Source organism: Salmo trutta, chromosome 25 (genome assembly GCF_901001165.1).
Source record: "Salmo trutta chromosome 25, fSalTru1.1, whole genome shotgun sequence".
Taxonomy (NCBI): Eukaryota; Metazoa; Chordata; class Actinopteri; order Salmoniformes; family Salmonidae; genus Salmo; species Salmo trutta.
In genome coordinates this window covers 45663477-45683492 of record NC_042981.1, presented here as the reverse complement: position 1 = coordinate 45683492, position 20016 = coordinate 45663477, and positions in this window count along the sequence as shown.

Sequence of the window (20016 nt, the reverse complement as noted above, 5' to 3'; positions counted from 1 at the left end):
AGGATGTTTTCATGTTATCCAGAGCGTTGGTGAGTGTAACTGTGCTCCTGGCAGCAATTTATTTACACTTTTTTGCCGAATTTACTGACACCGGCCATATTCAACTGGTGTTGAGCGTTCGTAAATTCAGCAGTTATTCTGCGCTCTGGTACACTCAGACTAGAGTGCTCTGAAACAGTTGTTGCAGTGATGTTCTATTGAAATGGACACTTGCATACTGGAGTCTTTTGTCAAGTTTTAATACGCGATATACATAAAAAAAGCCGCGTTAGACAGGCTTACCCTACACATACTGACCAGCTCAAATAGACAGAAGCGTGCTATATGGCAGACCTATCCAAACTCATCTCTCAGCATGTCCAACCCACTCATTATCTCAGCCAATCATGGCTTTCCTTTCCGTTTTGAAAACATCCTTAACGAACTATGCTCGTAATTAAATGTTTTATTCGTATTTACAGATGGCATACAAGTTTGTTATTAAGGCACATGAAAGTTCACATGTTCAAGAAGGCATTTCTGCCCAAAAAGTTTGTTCAAACGGCTCTCCTGTGAAGTAGTGACCCCCGACTTATGCCTAGTTTCCTGAAACGGGTCAAAAATGCACATTCAAGCCTGGATGCAACAGCTAAGACCCTCTCACATGCTCACTCTCTTTTTCTCTTTGCGCTGCGCTCCCTTTTAAGTTCAATGCCTTTGGGGAACTAACAATGCACTGTAGGACTGTTTGGCATTTTAGTTAAAGCGAGGTTGCATGAGAGATTGTTTATTGTTTGAACTGTATTGATTTTTCGTGGGACTATTGAAATTTGGCCAAGAAGACTTTTGGACATTTTAAGTTTTTTTGTTTGATTTTGTTTACACACACATCCTCATACACTACTCACCCCTCCACTGGGAAGGAATACAGATTATTGCAAACCCTCTAATGTTGAAGACTGGGTTCTTTCTTGTAAATTGTTTCTATGAAGTTGTCGTTATTATTGTATGAGGTATTATTGGTTGGGTTACCCCTGTGCTGTGATGTGTGTTTTATATGGTGTGTCTTATCTTTTCTCTCCACTGGCTATCTGGCAAACAGGCTACAAACTAGGCAGTCTCTTCTGCTGATGTGTGTGTGTGTCTGGTAGCGGTACTCTATCTACCGTACTCTTTTCCTTTTGGCAGGGTTAATACCTGCCTGGCGCCCAAACATCATTTTACATTTTTACCCCTCTTTAAAAATAACGGTACACAATTTTTTAATTTAGCCAATCTTTTGGTCTTGTCTAGCGATTTAAATGTGAGTTTTACATGTCTCACAATGTCATGGCAATTCAATTGAGTCTACTTAAATTAAAATGTCACAATTACTTTGTTGTTCTGGAACTCAACTCTTCAAATATGCAGCACATTTTAAACTTATATTCCAATACAGTAGACATTGTATATCTTAATCTTTTTGACAGCTGGTTAATCTTATTCGATAACCTGTTGTCTTTTGTATCCCCTGAAGAGGTCGGGGTGCCTGTCACTTACATAGATGTTTGGAACGGTTGGATGTGTTGCCTCCCTTGCACTGCATGACTTTGTAACACCTTTTGCACAAAAGTGTTAGTTTCCGTGGCCTGGCCTTCATCATCAGTTAGGTAGGCAAAGTATTATCATAGCTCGCTTCTTGAGACAGTTTTGTTAACAAGTTGCTGGTGTGGAAGTATGATGTTGTCTTTTGAAGTAGAAGCCATGCTGTCGGCATTATCTCTCGAACTCCTCTCGCGTCTCAAAAGTGGCTTGCGCTGTGTCAGCTGACTCCTGTACTGGATAGCTTACTACTGCCACCTTGAGAAGATAAATACAAATTCTTAAACAGACTTGTTTGTAGCCACCGAGACTCCTCCTAGAGCTGGCCGCCAGACCAAACTGAGAAATCAGGGGAGAACAACCTTGGTCAGGGAGGTGACCAAGAACCCGATGGTCACTCTTACAGAGCTCCAGAATTCCTCTGTGGTGATGGGAGAACCTTCCAGAAGGACAACCATCTCTGCATCACTCCACCAATCAGGTCTTTATGGTAGAGTGGAAGCCACTCCTCAGTAAAAGGCATATGACAGCCCACTTGGAGTTTTCCAAAAGGCACCTAAAGGACTCAGACCATGAGAAACAAGATTCTCTGGTCTGATGAAATCAAGATAGGTCTCTTTGGCCTGAATGCCAACCGTCACGTCTGGAGGAAACCTGGCGCCATCCCTACGGTAAAGTATGGTTGTGGGAGCATCATGCTGTGGGGATGTTTTTCAGCAGCATGGACTGGGAGACTACTTGGGATCGAGGGAAAGATGAACGGAGCAAAGTAGAGAGTGACCCCTGATGAAAACCTGCTCCAGAGCGCTCAGGACTACAGTCTGGGGGCAAAGGTTCACCTTCCAACAGGACAATGACCCTAAGCACACAGCCAAGATATCGCAGGAGTGGCTTCGTGACAAGTCTCAATGTCCTTGAGTGGCCCAGCCAGAACCAGGACTTGAACCCCATTGAACATCTCTGGAGAGACTTGAAAATAGCTTTGCAGCAAACTGACAGAGCTTTAGAGGATCTGCAGAGAAGAACGGATGAAACTCCCCAAATACAGGTGTGCCAAGCTTTTATCGTCATTCCCAAGAAAACTTGAGGCTGTTATTGATGCCAAAGGTGCTTCAACAAAGTACTGAGTAAAATGTCTGAATACTTATATAAATGTGATATCATTTTATTTTTATGAATTCACTTTTTTTGTATGTTTTCACTTTATCATTATGGGGTATTGTCTGTAGATTGTTGAGGGAAAAAAATATTTAATCCGTTTTAGAATAAGGCTGTAACATAACAAAATGTGGAAAAAGTCAAGGTGTCTGAATACTTTCCGAATGCACTGTACATGTAGAATGGAATGTCATTGAGAGGGTCAGTAAATCAAAGTTATGGAGGGTGTTAGCTGGAGTCACAAGCGCAAGCCCACACTGAATGTTTGTAATCACACACAGATGGAAATCCACCAAATTTACTGTATGTTTCTTCCAGTTGCATTGGTCAGTTTCTTCTCATTCCTTATGATGAATCCCTCTCTACGCTGTCTGAGTCTGTGCCAGGCATTTGGACAGATGCCTAAAGAGGCAACATTTCGATTCCCTTGAGCATAGTCTTTCCATTTGATATTCTACGCCAGAATCCTTGCAGTCAACTGTTTGCTCAGGGGGCCGAGGTCTGGGACAATGCTTATCCTTCCCCATTCTATGTAGGCCCTCCCTCAAGGCCAGTAAACAACTCTGCTTGTTAGAAAACCTAGCTCTCGCTTTCTTTCCGTCTGAAAGAGCAGAGAAACAAAGCCTTGAACAACAACTTCTCCCACCTCATCCCACAGGCAAGCCTTTTAAGGTTTTTGAACCTGCTTCAACAGGCTCTAATTTATGCTATTCTGTGTTTCTCTGAGGGAAAGTTTCCACAGCACAGGTTCTGCAGGAACTTTTCTTTACCTCAAGCGTTTTCTTTCAAGACCGAATGTAGCTACCTGATTACTGTCACCGCAAAAATAATTCCTGCGTTCTGAAAATGAGACGCCTTGGTCGATGCCCCACTTAAAAAGTAATGAATAACAGATGCCGTTATTGTGATGGCATCGTTAAAGGGGCGTAACTTTGTTGTGCTTCGTTAAATTAATTTGAACGGGAGTGCAGGAACTTTGTGAGGAAAAGTAAAGTGATTGCATCATTGTCAAGCCAAACTCTTTCGCTTAGCAACCACAACACACACATTCAGTTACATGTCTGCAGAGCCTCAGGCCTTATAGTAACATATTTATGGCTGTCTACAGCTGCATTCCATGGATATTTTGTGGATGACCCAGGCACCTCCTTAACATGCCTAGACTAGCTGAATTCATTCAGACTACATCTTCCTTCATGAACATTAAGCACGGTCAATACAGTCGGTATAAAAATCAACTGCCTGCAAATGGTTTTATATTTGAAAATGTGGTTGTGCAGGTCCATTCTGCATTTGACAGTATGAAACAAGCCTTAGAGAGGGATTTACAGCTGAGGGGTTACAGAGGTTACTAGGACACTGGTTGAAGCCTTGCAGGAGGTAGTGACTGGAGAGGAGTTTGATCCTGATGGAACTGCCAGATATACAGTGTCAGACATTTACCAAAGGCATCTGCTGTTGACAGCTTTGCTCCAATGTCACTCACACCCCTCAAGAGACTGCACTAGAAGAACACAAACATATCTGATCCCAACTTTAATCGCTGGTAGGTGCAGTGAAATAGCATATTTTCAAGTATGATTTTGTAATAGACAAGAAAATCACTGAAAACTGGTTAACACAAAAACTTAGCGGGACATTTGTTTAATGTAAAGATACAGTACATCATATATTTAAACGTTGTAGAAGAAGCAGCAAGAAACAACCACAAATGTGGCACCTACTATTAGACCTCTGGATCCCAATCTGAAGTTTTTTATTTTGGATAAGACAAGGTTTGTTCTGAGGTTTGTTGCTTCCTTATCTAACACTAATCTCACACTGAGAGCCTAAGATGATCTGAGAGGGGGAGAAAGAACAAAGGGAAAGGGCAGAAGGGGACAGAGAAATGAATTGCACAAGGTGCTGTTTACTGGCAATCAGAATCAAGTGTTTGGCCAGTACTTCAAACCCACTCCTGAAGGAGTTGAGAGTGGACACTGTATTATGGATTCTTCAGGGCAAGGATAAAATCAATCAGGAGCAATATCCTTGTGTTTTCTGGGTTGGGCAAAACCACACTCCCCTGGCACTGTGAGAAAACATGACTAGGTTAACGTCCAGCCCTTCATACTCTAAATCTTGTCTTGTTGATTGAAGGGATCACATGTTGTCGTACCACGACAACGTACATGATGCTGTTAATCGTAAAGAAGATCCGGCCCTCCTTTAGGTCCTTCAAAGTAAAACGGAGAGTCCAACTCATGTCGCTTTATTCAGTTAATTGAATTCCGACAAGTCATCATTCATGTACAATACTTAATCCTCCAGAGACCCAATATTATAATCGCCTGGCATACTAACAAAAGCATTGCAAAATAAATGCACAGATACATGTTATTCAATTTCATCCAAACTGCTCACGGGCATCTGCATAGCCAGGCGCTAAAATAGAACTTGGTTCTATAAGTCTCGCCTCTCACATCTACTGACTGTTTTTTTTACAAGCATATACCCATGTGGGTGACTGAAAGATGAGCGTGGTCCACACTCCAGTCCAGTTGGTGGCAGTAATGCACCTTAAAGTTGGTTGCCAACCACAATATAAAATTCACAGAAGAATGAGGAACAAGGTGAGAAAACTAACTAGGTTTCCCTTTTTATCTGTGGATCAATTGTCAGAGTAGAGAACACATGATTGTGTATGACTCAAAGTGAGTAAATATTCTACAAAGATCCGGATAAAAAAAGGACCATATGCATTTCAGGTAAAATAACAACCCAATGTTTATCTCCCAGGACAAATTAACTAGCTAAATGTCCATAAATGTTTCATGTGTGTTTCGACCTGTCCCCAAATTAAAATGCTTGGTTCTGGTATTTTAACCTGCGTGTCTGATGGGGATAGACAAAATCAACATGCACACGATTGTGCACGCAGACGCACATGCAGAAACGGATTGATCAGCATCTAACACTATGTACCTCAAACAAAAAAATGGTTTGCTTTGAATTTTACTTTCTGTGCTCAAGACAATAACAGCAAACGTAGCATCCCTTAAAGCTTACTGTTTTTTTCTGATTTTTTTAGGGGTGGATCAGCTTAATATTGTGGTAAGATTGTTGTTCCATCAATGTAATTGTCTGCATTTTTTCCAATCCCCCATATATTTTTATAGCAAACATTTATATATATATATATTTTTATAGCAAACATTTATATATATATATATATATATATATATACACGTAAATACCCATACATAAACATTCATACATATACACATATATACAGTTGAAGTCGGAAATTTACATACACCTTAGCCAAATAATTTAAACTCAGTTTTTCACAATTCCTGACATTTAATCCTAGTAAAAATTCCCTGTCTTAGGTCAGTTAGGATCAACCACATTAAATTTAAGAATGTGAAATGCCAGGATAATAGTAGAGAGAATGATTTATTTCAGCTTTTATTTCTTTCATCACATTCCCAGTGGGTCAGAAGTTTACATACACTCAGTTAGTATTTGGTGGCATTGCTTTTACATTGTTTAACTTGGGTCAAACGTTTCGGGTAGCCTTCCACAAGCTTTCCAGAATAAGTTGGGTGAAGTTTGGCCCATTCCTCCTGACAGAGCGGGTGTTATTGAATCAGGTTTGTAGGGCTCCTTACTCGCACACGCTTTTTCAGTTCTGCACACAAATTTTCTATGGGATTAAGGTCAGGGCTTTCTGATGGCCACTCCAATACCTTGACTTTGTTGTCCTTAAGCCATTTTACCACAACTTTGGAAGTATGCTAGGGGTCATTGTCCATTTGGAAGACCCATTTGCGACCAAGCTTTGACTTCTTGACTGATGTCTTGAGATGTTGCTTCAATATATCCACATCATTTTCCTGCCTCATGATGCCATCTATTTTGTGAAGTGCACCAGTCCCTCCTGCAGCAAAGCACCCCCACAACATGATGCTGCCACCCCCATGCTTCACGGTTGGGATGGTGTCTTCGGCTTGCAAGCCTCCCCCTTTTTCCTCCAAACATAACGATGGTCATTATGGCCAAACAGTTCTATTTAAATTTCATCAGACTAGAGAACATTGCTCCAAAAAGTCCGATCTTTGTTCCCATGTGCAGTTGCAAATCGTAGTCTGGCTTTTTTTATGGTGATTTTGGAGCAGTGGCTTCCTTGCTGAGCAGCCTTTCAGGTTATGTCTATATAGGACTAATTTTACTGTGGATATAGATACTTTTGTACCTGTTTCCTCCAGCATCTTCACAAGGTCCTTTGCAGTTGTTCTGGGATTGATTTGCACTTTTCGCACAAAGTACATTCATCACTAGGAGACAGAACGCGTCTCAACTTAGTGTATGTAAACGTCTGACCCACTGGAATTGTGATACAGTGAGTTATAAGTGAAATAATCTGTCTGTATTACACTTCTACCTTCAGTTTATATGTATTATACACATTTTACAGACACAGTTAAAGCTTACTGTTAGCTAGCCGACGTTAGATGGCTGGCTCGCTAGCTAACATTATGTTTATGATCTGTGTGTTGTAATGTTATCTCAGAATGCCATTTCGCATTGCTAGTTATAGCCAACTAGCTAACATTGAACCTGTTTGCTTAACTTTAGCTAGCTATGACAATCGGTTTGTATTGCTAGTACTCTATGGATTGGTATTATGGTTCCTTGTTTAACCTGTCTGGGCTAGGGGGCAGTATTGAGAATTTTGGAAAAAATATGTTCCCATTTTTAACTGCCTCCTACACCAACTCAGAAGCTAGAATATGCATATTATTGTTCAGGTTTGGATAGAAAACACTCTGAATTTTCTAAAACTGTTTGAATGGTGTCTGTGAGTATAACAGAACCCCTATGGCAGGCAAAAACCTGACAAGGTTTCAAGCAGGAAGTACCCTGTCTGACAAGGAGTCGTGCGTCTTGCATCTTTTTATTGAAAAGTAAGGATCTTAGCTGTAACGTGACAATTCCCAGGGCTCCAATAGGCTCTCAGAGCCCGCGAAAAACCTGAAGGTTTACGAGGGAGCCTCAGGTTGAAACAGATTATCGCCTTTTGTAAGTGGATGCTCAGAGGACCTTTGAATGAGGCGCGTGCACGAGTCGCTCCCGAGGAGAAATTTTATTCGGCTGTTTAGGCTCAATGCATACTCCCGGTCGGAATATTATCACTTCTCTACGACATAAATGGCATAAAAATTGGTTTTAAACAGCGGTTGACATGCTTCGAAGTACGGTAATGGAATATTTAGACATTTTTGACACGCCAATGCGCCATGCGCGGGACCGTGAAGAAGCATTCTAGAACTCACGAACAAAACGTCGCTGTTTGGATATAACGATGGATTATTTGGGACCAAACCAACATTTGTTATTGAAGTAGAAGTCCTGGCAGTGTATTCTGATGAAGAACAAGCAAGGTAAGAACATTTTTCTTATAGGAAATGTGATTTTGGTGGAGGCTGACCTGGGTGGGTATCTAAATAGCTAGCCCTGTAATGCCGGGCTATGTACTTAGATTATTGCAAAATGTGCTTCATCCGAAAAGCTATTTTAAAATCGGACATATCGAGTGCATAGAGGAGTAATGTATCTATAATTCTTAAAATAATTGTTATGCTTTTTGTGAACGTTTATCGTGAGTAATTTAGCAAACTGTTAGTAAATTCAACGGAAGTTTGCCGGGGGTTATGCGTTTTCTGAACGTCACATGCTAATGCAAAAAGCTGTTTTTTGATATAAATATGAACTTGATTGAACAGACATGCATGTATTGTATAACACAATGTCCTAGGTGTGTCATCTGATGAAGATCATCAAAGGTTAGTGCTGCATTTAGCTGTGGTTTGGGTTTGTGTGACATTATATGCTAGCTTGAAAAATGGCTGTCTGATTTTTTCTGGCTGGGCACTCTGCTGACATAATCTAATGTTTTGCTTTCGTTGTAAAGCCTTTTTGAAATCGGACAGTGGGGTTAGATTAACGAGATTCTTGTCTAGTTCTGAACAAAACATGCTAATGTAAAAAGCTGGTTTTTGATATAAATATGAACTTGATTGAACAAAACATGCATGTATTGTATAACATAATGTCCTAGGAGTGTCATCTGATGAAGATCATCAAAGGTTAGCGCTGCATTTAGCTGTGGTTTTGGTTTTTGTGACATATATGCTAGCTTGAAAAATGGGTGTGTGATTATTTCTGCTAGCGGAACGTCTGTCCCTAACTTAATCTATTTGGTTAACTTTACCTAGCTATGACAATCGCTTTGTATTGCTAGTACTCTATGGATTAGGATTATGGGTAACCTCTCTAGGGTATGTGGGACGAAATCGTCCCACCTACTCAACAGCCAGTGGAATCCCGTGGCGCGTTATTCAAATACCTTAGAAATGCTATTACTTCAATTTCTCAAACATATGACTATTTTACACCATTTTAATTCTTTAGCTAGCATGTCTAAACAAGACTCCACTTCGCCAGATGATTACATGACCCACCAAGTTAGCCAGGTGTGTCTGACAGTGATTACGGCTATGTATTGTATAATAATGCCAAAATATTGTATCTGGAATTTGTCTATCAGCATCAGTAGAACATGCCTGACTCTCCTCCACCAGTCATTTTGATGGTCTAATGCCTCTCATCAAAAAGAGAGCTGGCCCAAGCAAGCACAGGTTACACCTGAAGCATGAGGACTTGCAGCGAGTGGTGAACTTCATCAACAACTACGCAGAGGATAATGCAATAGTATTACTAGGACTCCACCCAGGACACAAACACTTTGGTGGATAGCTGCTGCCATCTCATGTGACAAAAACAGCAGTGTGGCGTCTCTACAAGGAATCGATGACAACACTTGGTATGTAAAGCATAAACAAATTATTTAATTGACCTCCAACATGATTGGCACTACTTTTATTGATCTCACATTATTTCTGTATTTTCCAGAGGTACATGTAGTCGGACTGTGTGTTATCATTTTAACTTCCAGTTTCCAAGATGATGTTTATGTATGCAGTGCTGCTGGTTGCACATTTGCAGGTAAGTTTCACTTACCTGATAATGATGCATTAAAAAATTATATTATGTTTTACGTTACATTTACTTTTCATTAACTTATCTTAATGTTGTTTTGTTTTTTGCAGGTGCACTATCCTTCTGACCATATGCAGCCAGGTCCAATCTACTTTTTAACTCCTCGCAACTGCAGTGGCCAAAACAAGAACGAGTTTGTGCTCTGGTATTGTGCCTGGCGGGCCATACACAAGCTCCACCACAGTGGAGCTCCACCACCTTCCCTTCCTGATCACAGGCCACATCAAGTTGCCCCCGACTGGTGCTTTGGCCTCATCAACCAGCGCTTCAGAAAGACCAGAATGAACACTTTGTCTGAGATTGGTGGTGTTGTGAAGGACAGCATTGTGACAGGGGTCAACATTCCACAGCTGGTTGGACTGGAGGATGGTACGGTGCTGGTGGAAAACTATGGCTGTCAACAACACCTGACTTCGTACTTCAGGTCGCTGCCACAGTTCAAGCAGTACCAGCACTTCAGGGGGAAAAATGTTCAGTTCATTGTATGAGGTTATTCTTCTTATCTAAACTTGGGAGGTGAATTGATGTTGTGCAAGGTTGTAATATCTTCTAAAGAAAGTGTTATTTCGTGTTTTACAGCTTCGACGCTCTGGAGCCTGGTGTTGTTGTCGCCAAGGAGCGTTCAGATTCAGTCAGGACCAGGTTTCAGCTGCTGCTCAACGCTTGACATCCTTCATCCCATAGATGGTCTGCCTGTACAAGCACCACCTGGACTGGACACAGCTAGACAAACTCATGTATTTGAGAAGATCAGGGAGTGTTGTGACGAAGAGACTATGGACATCACATGCCCTGCACCAAAGTCAAGGGCAGGACAGAAACAGGCTTTCTGAATATAGATTCCCTTGTTCATGCGTGATTCGGACAGACCAGTCATCAGCACTATCTGCAGTGCCTCTATTCAAATGACTCTCTCCTAACACACACGCCATATGTTGCTGCTAAAATGTATTTAATTTTTTCCTGCTGCTCAGCCACTTTACCCCTGATTGTATGCGTATAACTACCTCATCTATCACTGATATTGTTATTGATATTCTTCTTGTACATAGTGTCAATATAAATACAATTATATACGGTATCTCTTTCTGATATTGCTACTATGCAAGTAACCATTTGGCTGTACCGTTTGCACCTTCTGTAGAGACCCACCCACTTGGCAAGATGTGGCTGGGGGTTATAGCATTTCTTTCACAAGACCCATCAATTTAGACTAGTGTGGTCTGGGTAGGCATCATCTAATATTTATAAAATATTTTTATCTGGATACTTTCTTTTTCCTTATTGTAGGCTACCACTTTTACCACTTTTAGTCTTAATCTTCACTACACTACTCACTGTTTAGCACATGACCTCACATGTGAATCCTTAAAGTGATGGATGGGGCTGGCTTAAGAGGGTGTGAACAATGCTCAATGGATTTAGACAAAGGAGAGTTTTCTAGCAGGTACCAAAACATTCAAAGGCCATTTTCTCAAAAGTGACTTTACAAGTATGTCAACTTTCAAAGCAGAATTACTTTCCCATTGTTCCTCAAAAATGCAGTGTGTGATATACCATTTTCTAGCTCTGAGTCTCTACTTTTATCCAATGTAAAAAGCACAATTTCAAAATATTGCTACCTAAGACTGATTTGAGCCGGTCGGTCACATTTGTCCTTCCAACACAATCCTTGGTTGTTTGTTTGACAAAAGCTTCTCAACAATGTTGCTAGTAATCCATGAGATCAGAGGATAGAACGGTCCCACAAGTTCCAACTTGTCAGGAGTAGAATGCTAACAAAGTCGATCAAACTTAGAACTTTTATAAACTAAGCACGCTGAAAATACACAAGACTTCTGCAGAGTTGCACACACCGTCAAAACTGCCGCGCCAACCAAGTGCTCTCACACAGAGCTGGAAAAGCCATCTTTATTTTCTTCTTCTTCTATGATATCATGGCAGTCCGCAGACAATCGTTTAACTCTTGTGTGGTGTTCGGGTCTGTGGGACCCATTTTCGATGTTTACTAAATGAAAAAGTATACAATTAATTATTTATTCAACCTGAGACTCATTGGCCTTGGCTAATTTTCTGTGAAGGACATGAAAAATAACACATTTTCATTGAGTCCACACTGTGCACCCCCCTACACATTTATATTACATATGTGGTGTTCGGTTCCACTGGACCCGAGGGTAATAAAAGTGTGTGTGTGTGCACGTGAAAACAAGTAAAAATTAAACAAAAGGTTTGCTGTGTGCCTTCACTCTGTTTGCCTGGGCCTGCTGTTTCGACATAGCACCAAGAACGTCTGTCTCCCTGGCTGTCTGCCTGTCTCCCGCTTTTGTCACACTCTTTACCCTTTGTAGTGTGTGAAACTACACAATGTCTTGCGGGAACCTGCACAATGTTATTACAATACATTATTTTGATACATTGTAAAAAAATCTCTCAGACATCTCTCAGACACCATCCAGAAAATCATTCTGGACTGCACTAATTTGGAGGGAAGGTGTGTTTTTGGACAGAGGTGGAAGGAGATGGACCAAATTCATTTACATGCATACTTTGGGGTTCTTATCCTTGCTGTTGTTTTTATGTTTTCCAGAGCTGCAACTCTGCTGCTGGCAACAGCACAGTTAATCTTTTTTGCCAACTTTTATGCTTTTTGCAAAGGTTTACTGACACCGGCCATATTCAACGGGTGTTGAGCGTTCGTAAATTCATCAGTTATTCTGCGCTCTGGCACACTCAGATGAGAGTGCTCTGAAATGGGAGAATATAGTCAGAACCAATTTACCAGCTACGTCTATCAACTATTGTCACGGTGACATTCTATTGAAATGGGTACTTGCATGGTGGAGTCTTTTGTTAAGACATGTAGCTAACTAGCTAGGTAAACAATGAACCATAATCCCAACTCATGGGATTACTACCCTGCATGAATCTACAGGTAGCTAACCAACCAAGTTCAATGTTAGCTAGTTAACCTCTACGGGCTAGGGGGCAGCATTGAGAATTTTGGAAAAAATCTGTGCCCATATTTAACTGCCTCCTACACCAACTCAGAAGCTAGAATATGCATATTATTGTTCAGGTTTGGATAGAAAACACCCTAAAGTTTCTAAAACTGTTTGAATGGTGTCTGTGAGTATAACAGAACTCATATGGCAGGCAAAAACCTGAGAAGGTTTCATGCAGGAAGTACCCTGTCTGACAAGGTGTTGTTGTTCTTGCTTCTGTTTATTGAAGAGTCAGGATCTTAGCTGTAACGTGACAATTCCTAGGGCTTCAATAGGCTCTCACAACCCGGGAAAAACCTGAACGATGACGAGGCAGCCTCAGGCTGAAACACATTATCCCCTTTTCCAAGTGTCACATCAGAGGACAATAGAATTAGGCGCGTGCGCGATTCGCCCCCGTGGAGTATTTACCTTCGGCTGTTTAGCTAATTGCAGATTCCCGGTCGGAATATTATCGCTTTTCTACAAGATAAATTGCATAAAAGTTGATTTTAAACAGCGGTTGACATGCTTCGAAGTACGGTAATGGAATATTTAGAATTTTTTTGTCACATTCTGCGCCATGCGCACGACCGTGATTTACCATTGGGATAGTGTCTAGAACGCACAAACAAAACGCCGCTGTTTGGATATAACGATGGATTATTTGGGACCAAACCAACATTTGTTATTGAAGTAGAAGTCCTGGGAGTGCATTCTGACGAAGAACAGGAAAGGTAAGACCATTTTTCTTATAGGAAATCTGATTTTGGTGAAGGCTGAACTGGGTGGGTGTCTAAATAGCTAGCCCGTGATGGCTGGGCTATGTACTTAGCTTTTCGGATGAAGCACATTTTGAAATATTCTATTTTAAAATCGGACATATCGAGTGTATAGAGGAGTAATGTATCTATAATTCTTAAAATAATTGTTATGCTTTTTGTGAACTTTTATCGTGAGTAATTTAGCAAATTGTTAGTAAATTCCCCGGAAGTTTGCGGGGGTATGCTTTTTCTGAACGTCACATGCTAATGTAAAAAGCTGGTTTTTGATATAAATATGAACTTGATTGAACAGACATGCATGTATTGTATAACATAATGTCCTAGGTGTGTCATCTGATGAAGATCATAAAAGGTTAGTGCTGCATTTAGCTGTGGTTTGGGTTTTTGTGACATTATATGCTAGCTTGAAAAATGGGTGTCTGATTATTTCTGGCTGGGCACTCTCCTGACATAATCTAATGTTTTGCTTTCGTTGTAAAGCCTTTTTGAAATCGGACAGTGTGGTTAGATTAACGAGAGTCTTGTCTTTAAATAGCTGTAAAATAGTCATATGTTTGAGAAATTGAAGTAATAGTATTTCAAACGTTTTAAAAATCGCGCCACAGGATTCAACTGGCTGTTACGTAGGTGGGACGAATTCGTCCCGCCGGTCCAATAGAGGTTAATATTGGGCTATAAGTAGCAAAGCAAATGGCTCTGTCCACCCCTCCACAAAAGGAGGGGTGGACAATTTAGACAAGCTGGTGACTGGCTACAGCTGCAAAATAAGAGTTGCTGGCCACTACGCTGGCCACTTGTGATATTCTTCAACATCTTGGACATCTCAGCGTACAACACGTTTGTCATCTGGATGATGCTGAAACCAGATTGGAACAGAGGGAAGCTCCAGAGGAGACAGCTCTTTCTCGAGGAGCTAGGCAAGGCATTGGTAAGACCTCAAATCCAGAGGAGGTAACATGTCCCAAGGACCCCAGCTTCTGCAGCCATTGTGAGGATGATTCAGGAGGAGGATGCTGGTACCCCATCCGCCCGGCCCACAGAACTAACAACTCTAACACTGGAAGTAAGTGTGAGTGATGTTGTTGCATGTGTGTGTCTGACTCTCCTACCTTGGCCTGCTGTAACTATATATGTGAGTGAGATGTTAGTAAAATTACTGAATTAAGTGTTTTCATCATTCTAAATTGTAGACGTGTGGAGGAAATTATTTAATTACCTACTATGTTGTTTAATTTGACATACTATGCTGTTTTTACCCTGAAAATTGTCCATTGTTATGTTAGTATTTTTTGCTTATTGTCTTATATGACTTCGTCATAAGTCTGGGCGTACAGATAAGAGCCGTTTGGGTGTGACCTCAGTATGTGAAATCCTGTTTTCACAATCTGCAGGAATTTAGATGTGTGGAAACGCAGGACGGAACAAACAATGGTGGAAACGTCAGCAATCTTAATCTGAACAGACAAGCTAAATCAGCTTTTGCACACGTCCCTGTTTCCAACCATCTGCTAAACTGCCACGTAGACAAAATAGGTTGTACTTTTTTCTATAAGAGGAGAGAGACAACTGTTTGTTGAGCTTTCAACTATGCACTGTTGAATGGATGGTTGATTCTCCATTTTTAGAAATCTTATAATAAAGTGTTGTTAAAAAGAATCTGCAGACTCTCTTCCCTTTGATTAGAATTACCACGACAGACGGCAGCAACAAGAAGAAGCGCTGCGATGTGTGTGGACCCAAGAAGGACAGGAAGACACAGTACACATGCATCAAGTGCAAGAAATACATTTGCAACACACGGCCAGTAAAACTCTGTCCCTCATGTGGTGTGTAGACCGGCCTTAATTTGTGTTCAATGGGGCTCATTTATCATTTCCATAAAATACTGTATGTAACATTTGTCCTTACAATTTGTTCAGTTCAAAGCAATAAACATCAATAGTGATGAAACCCTTGTTTCATTTATATTTGTTCAAGATAAACATGATTTATTCAACCCATGTCTTGATTATAATAGATTCTTCTTCACAAATAGCGCTTTTATTGATAAATGTGATCTAGCAGAGGGAAATGGCAAATAATTGATTAACCACGTAGGCTGTCTATATTGCATGTAATTGATATAAGTCAACATCAAAGTATTAATTATTTTTATGTAAATTGTTATGGCTGTATTGTTTTCAAAACCCAGTAATGTTGTGGGTCCATCAGACCCGCAAACATTGGGTGAATAATAAAAACATGAACACCACACAATGGTTAAGTGCATGCCGCCACCTACTCTGCCAGAATGTACGATCAATCATGATCTACCCAATTCTGTACTTCTACATACAATACTGTAAGCGGTGCGTAACAGGCTACAGGGAAGTCAGGTGCAGGAGAGCAGAAATGGATAACAGCTGGAGCACTTTAACGATGCAAAAACCAAACTGCACCCAGAACAGCAAAATACGGGTTGAAAACACCCATCGCAAACCAGTCTAAATACACAAAACACTTACAACAAAGAATTCCACACACAGACATGGGGGGAACAGAGGGTTATATACATGTCAAGTGATGAGGGAATGTAAACCAGGTGTGCGGGAAAACAAGACAAAACAAATGGAAAATGGAAGGTGGATCGCGATGGCTAGAAGACCGGTGACGTCGACCGCCGAAAGCCGCCCGAACAAGGAGAGGAACCGACTTCGGCGGAAGTCGTGACAAATACATCATGACTGATCCTATATCTCTGAGCCTGTCTCTGTACCTGGCATCCATCAAATGCTGCACCACAATTACAGCACTTTAGCTTCACATTGCTCATCGTAATCATGTGCCCCTCTACACTTGGCACATATTTTATTTTCTTTACACTAGGCAGCACAAATTCTCTAACTAAGGAATCCTATCTGTACTTTTCCCAGCAAGACTTTCTCAAACCTCATCACTGATAAGCTTTCACTTCTTTGACCCTCTCTCCTACTAATCAACCTTTTGGCCTCCATCACTCTGTCTCCCTTCACATTTTCTTTAATATCATCCCTGGACATAGATATTGGGACCACAGTGATGACTCCCTTCAATCTAGGATACACACCAGGGACATGGCTTTTAATCTTCTTTCCATTAAGCTTAAAAATATTCTCTTGCTGAGCCTGGCTACCACACAATATTAACAATCTACCATTTCCAATGAACCGAGCTAATTTCACCTACCTCTTTCTTTGCGGCATTAGTTAGTCACATGGCGTTCACCCATCTTAGGCGTTCGCCCATCTCTTAGGCCCTGTGGTCTCATCAAACACTATCACCACTTTCCACTCCAACACATCACTACTCTTGCTTCCTACATTGGCCCTCTTTATGCTTTCTTCACTAGATGCTCCACTGCTTTCTGTATCATGACCTCTCTTCTTCCTATGCCTTTCCACTACCGACCATTCCGGTCCTTGACCCTCATCCTCCCGCTCCATACCATCAGAACTGACACCCATATTGTTTGCATTCCATCACAGCTGTTGCTTCACCAACATTTTCTCAATTTCCTCCATTTCGTCTACACTACTAGCCACCATTTCCCATTCCGTGAACTACGCTTCACCAATCAAGGAACCTTTATTTCCTCCTTCCTGACTGAAGTTGCAGCACACGCTGAAGGCTTCGTGCAGGATTTCGACACAACTGTTATGCAGTTATGAGTTATTATTATTTTATTCTAGTTACTATGCTGTTAGTTTAGATGCAATACTGTAAGATTTGATGAAATTGTCTATGTTTTAACATTTTTGTTAGTCATACTGCAGGATTGATCCCTTTCAAGCACATTTTTAAAGCTTCTATAGTGCCCTAGTCTACACAGTAAACTATGATTCCCAGAGTGCAATGCTCCATCCAGGGCTGCTGCTGGCTGGGTAGCAATGTCTTAGCAAAGTAGACTAAATATATTGCTATTATGACTGCATTTGTCATTACTTTTGGGTTGTAATCATATTATAATGCTCACGTAAATGTTATGCTTAATATATGTTCATGTCATATTCACTCAAAAATGATTCAAATTTAGTTGCTTGTAGAATAACGTTTCAATGCAAATGTCATGTGTAAAAATGGTTTATTATGTCATTTTGGAACTAAAATATTAACTTCCTACATTACATTAGCTGTAATGAATATTGAAACAGGTCTAATGAATGTCATTTGACCCAATATTATGGCTATAGATGAGCATATTTACAGTTTAGTTTTAATTGTAAGAAAAATGGTGTATGCTCTTAGTCTCAGGCCTGGCTCCCACCTATTGGGAGTCAGGCCCAGCCAATCAGAATTACTATTTCCACACAAAAGGGCTTTATTACAGAAATAAATACTCCTCAGTTTCATCAGCTGTCTGGGTGGCTGGTCTCAGAAGATCCCGCAGGTGAAGATGGCGGATGTGGAGGTCCTGTGCTGGTGTGGTTAGACGTGGGCTGCGGTTGTGAGGCCGGTTGGACGCACTGCCAAATTCTCTAAAACGACGTTGGAGGCGGCTTATAGTAGACAAATGAACATGACATTTTCTGGCAACAGCTCTGGTGGACATTCCTGCAGTCAACATGCCAATTGCACCCTCCCTAAAAACTTAAGACATCTGTGCCAGTGTGTTGTGTGAGAAAACTGCACATTTTAGAGTGGCCTTTTATTGTCCCCTGCACAAGGTGCACCTGTGTAATGTTCATGCTGTTTAATCAGCTTCTTGATATGTCACACCTGTCGGCTGGATGAATTAGCAAAGGAGAAATGCTCACTAACAGGGATGTAAACAAATTTGTGCACAACATTGGAGAGAAATTAGCTTTTTGTACGTATGGAACATTTCTGGGATCTTTTATTTTAGCTCATGAAACATGTAACCAACACTTTCCATGTTGTGTTTATATTTTTGCTCAGTATACTATCTATACCAGTCGTTCCCAAACGTTTTATAGTCACGTACCCCTTCAAACATTTAACCTCCAGCTGCGTACCCCCTCTAGCACCAGGGTCAGCACACTCTTAAATGTTTTTTTTTGCCATCATTGTAAGCCTGCCACACACACACACACTATACGATACATTTATTAAACATAAGAGTGAATGTGAGTTTGTCACAACCCGGCTTGTGGGAAGTGACAAAGAGCTCTTTTAGGACCAGGACACAAATAATAATATAATAATAATCAATAATTTTGCTCTTTATTTAACTATCTTACATATAAAACCTTAAATGTTCATCAAAAATTGTGAATAACTCCCCACAGGTTAATGAGAAGGGTGTGCTTGAAAGGATGCACATACAGTAACTCTGCAATGTTGGGTTGTATTGGAGAGAGTCTCAGTCTTAAATCCTTTTCCACACACAGTCTGTGCCTGTATTTAGTTTTCATGCTCGTGAGGGCCGAGAATCCACTGTCACATAGGTACGTGGTTGCAAAGGGCATCAGTGTCTTAAAAGCGCGATTTGCCAAGGCAGGATACTCTGAGTGCAGCCCAATCCAGAAATCTGGCAGTGGCTTCTGATTAAATAAAATTTTCACAGAACCGCTTGTTGCAATTTTGATGAGGCTCTCTTGTTCAGATATCGGTAAATGGACAGGAGGCAGGGCAAGAAAGGGATAACAAATACAGTTGTTTGTGTCATCCGTTTTGGGAAAGTACCTGAGTAATTGCGCACCCAACTCACTCTGGTGCTTTGCTATATCACATTTGACATTGTCCGTAAGCTTGAGTTCATTCGCACACAAAGAATCATACAATGATGGTAAGACCTGTGTGTTGTCCTTGTTAAAGCAGACAGAGAAAAGCTCCAACTTCTTAAATTATGGTCAGTAAAGAAAATTTTAAGCTCATCTCTCAATTCAAAAAAACGTGTCAATACTTTGCCTCTTGATAACCAGCGCACTTCTGTATGTTGTAAAAGTGTTACATGGTTGCTGCCCATATCATTGCATAGATTAGAAAACTCACAAGAGTTTAGGGGCCTTGCTTTAACAAAGTTAACCATTTTCACTGTAGTGTCCAAAACGTCTTTCAAGCTGTCAGGCATTCCCTTGCAGCAAGTGCCTCTCGGTGGATGCTGCAGTGTACCCAAGTAGCTTCGGGAACAACTGCTTGCACCCACTATGTCTCCCTGTCATGGCTTTTACGCCATCAGTACAGATACCTTCATGAGCAGCAGCTCTGCACTAAATGTAATTTTATTTTTTTAATTCAGACATTTGGAACAACACAAATAAATAATCATAACATTTAAAACTATATAAATATAAAAATATATACAACAATAAGATATCAAAAAGACAAATAGAAACAAATTGTAGTATATAAATACAAATAAAAAAGAGAATCAAAGTATTACACTACTACCCTATTGCTAACAAAAACACACAAATAAAACTAAATTGTACAAATCCTATATCACA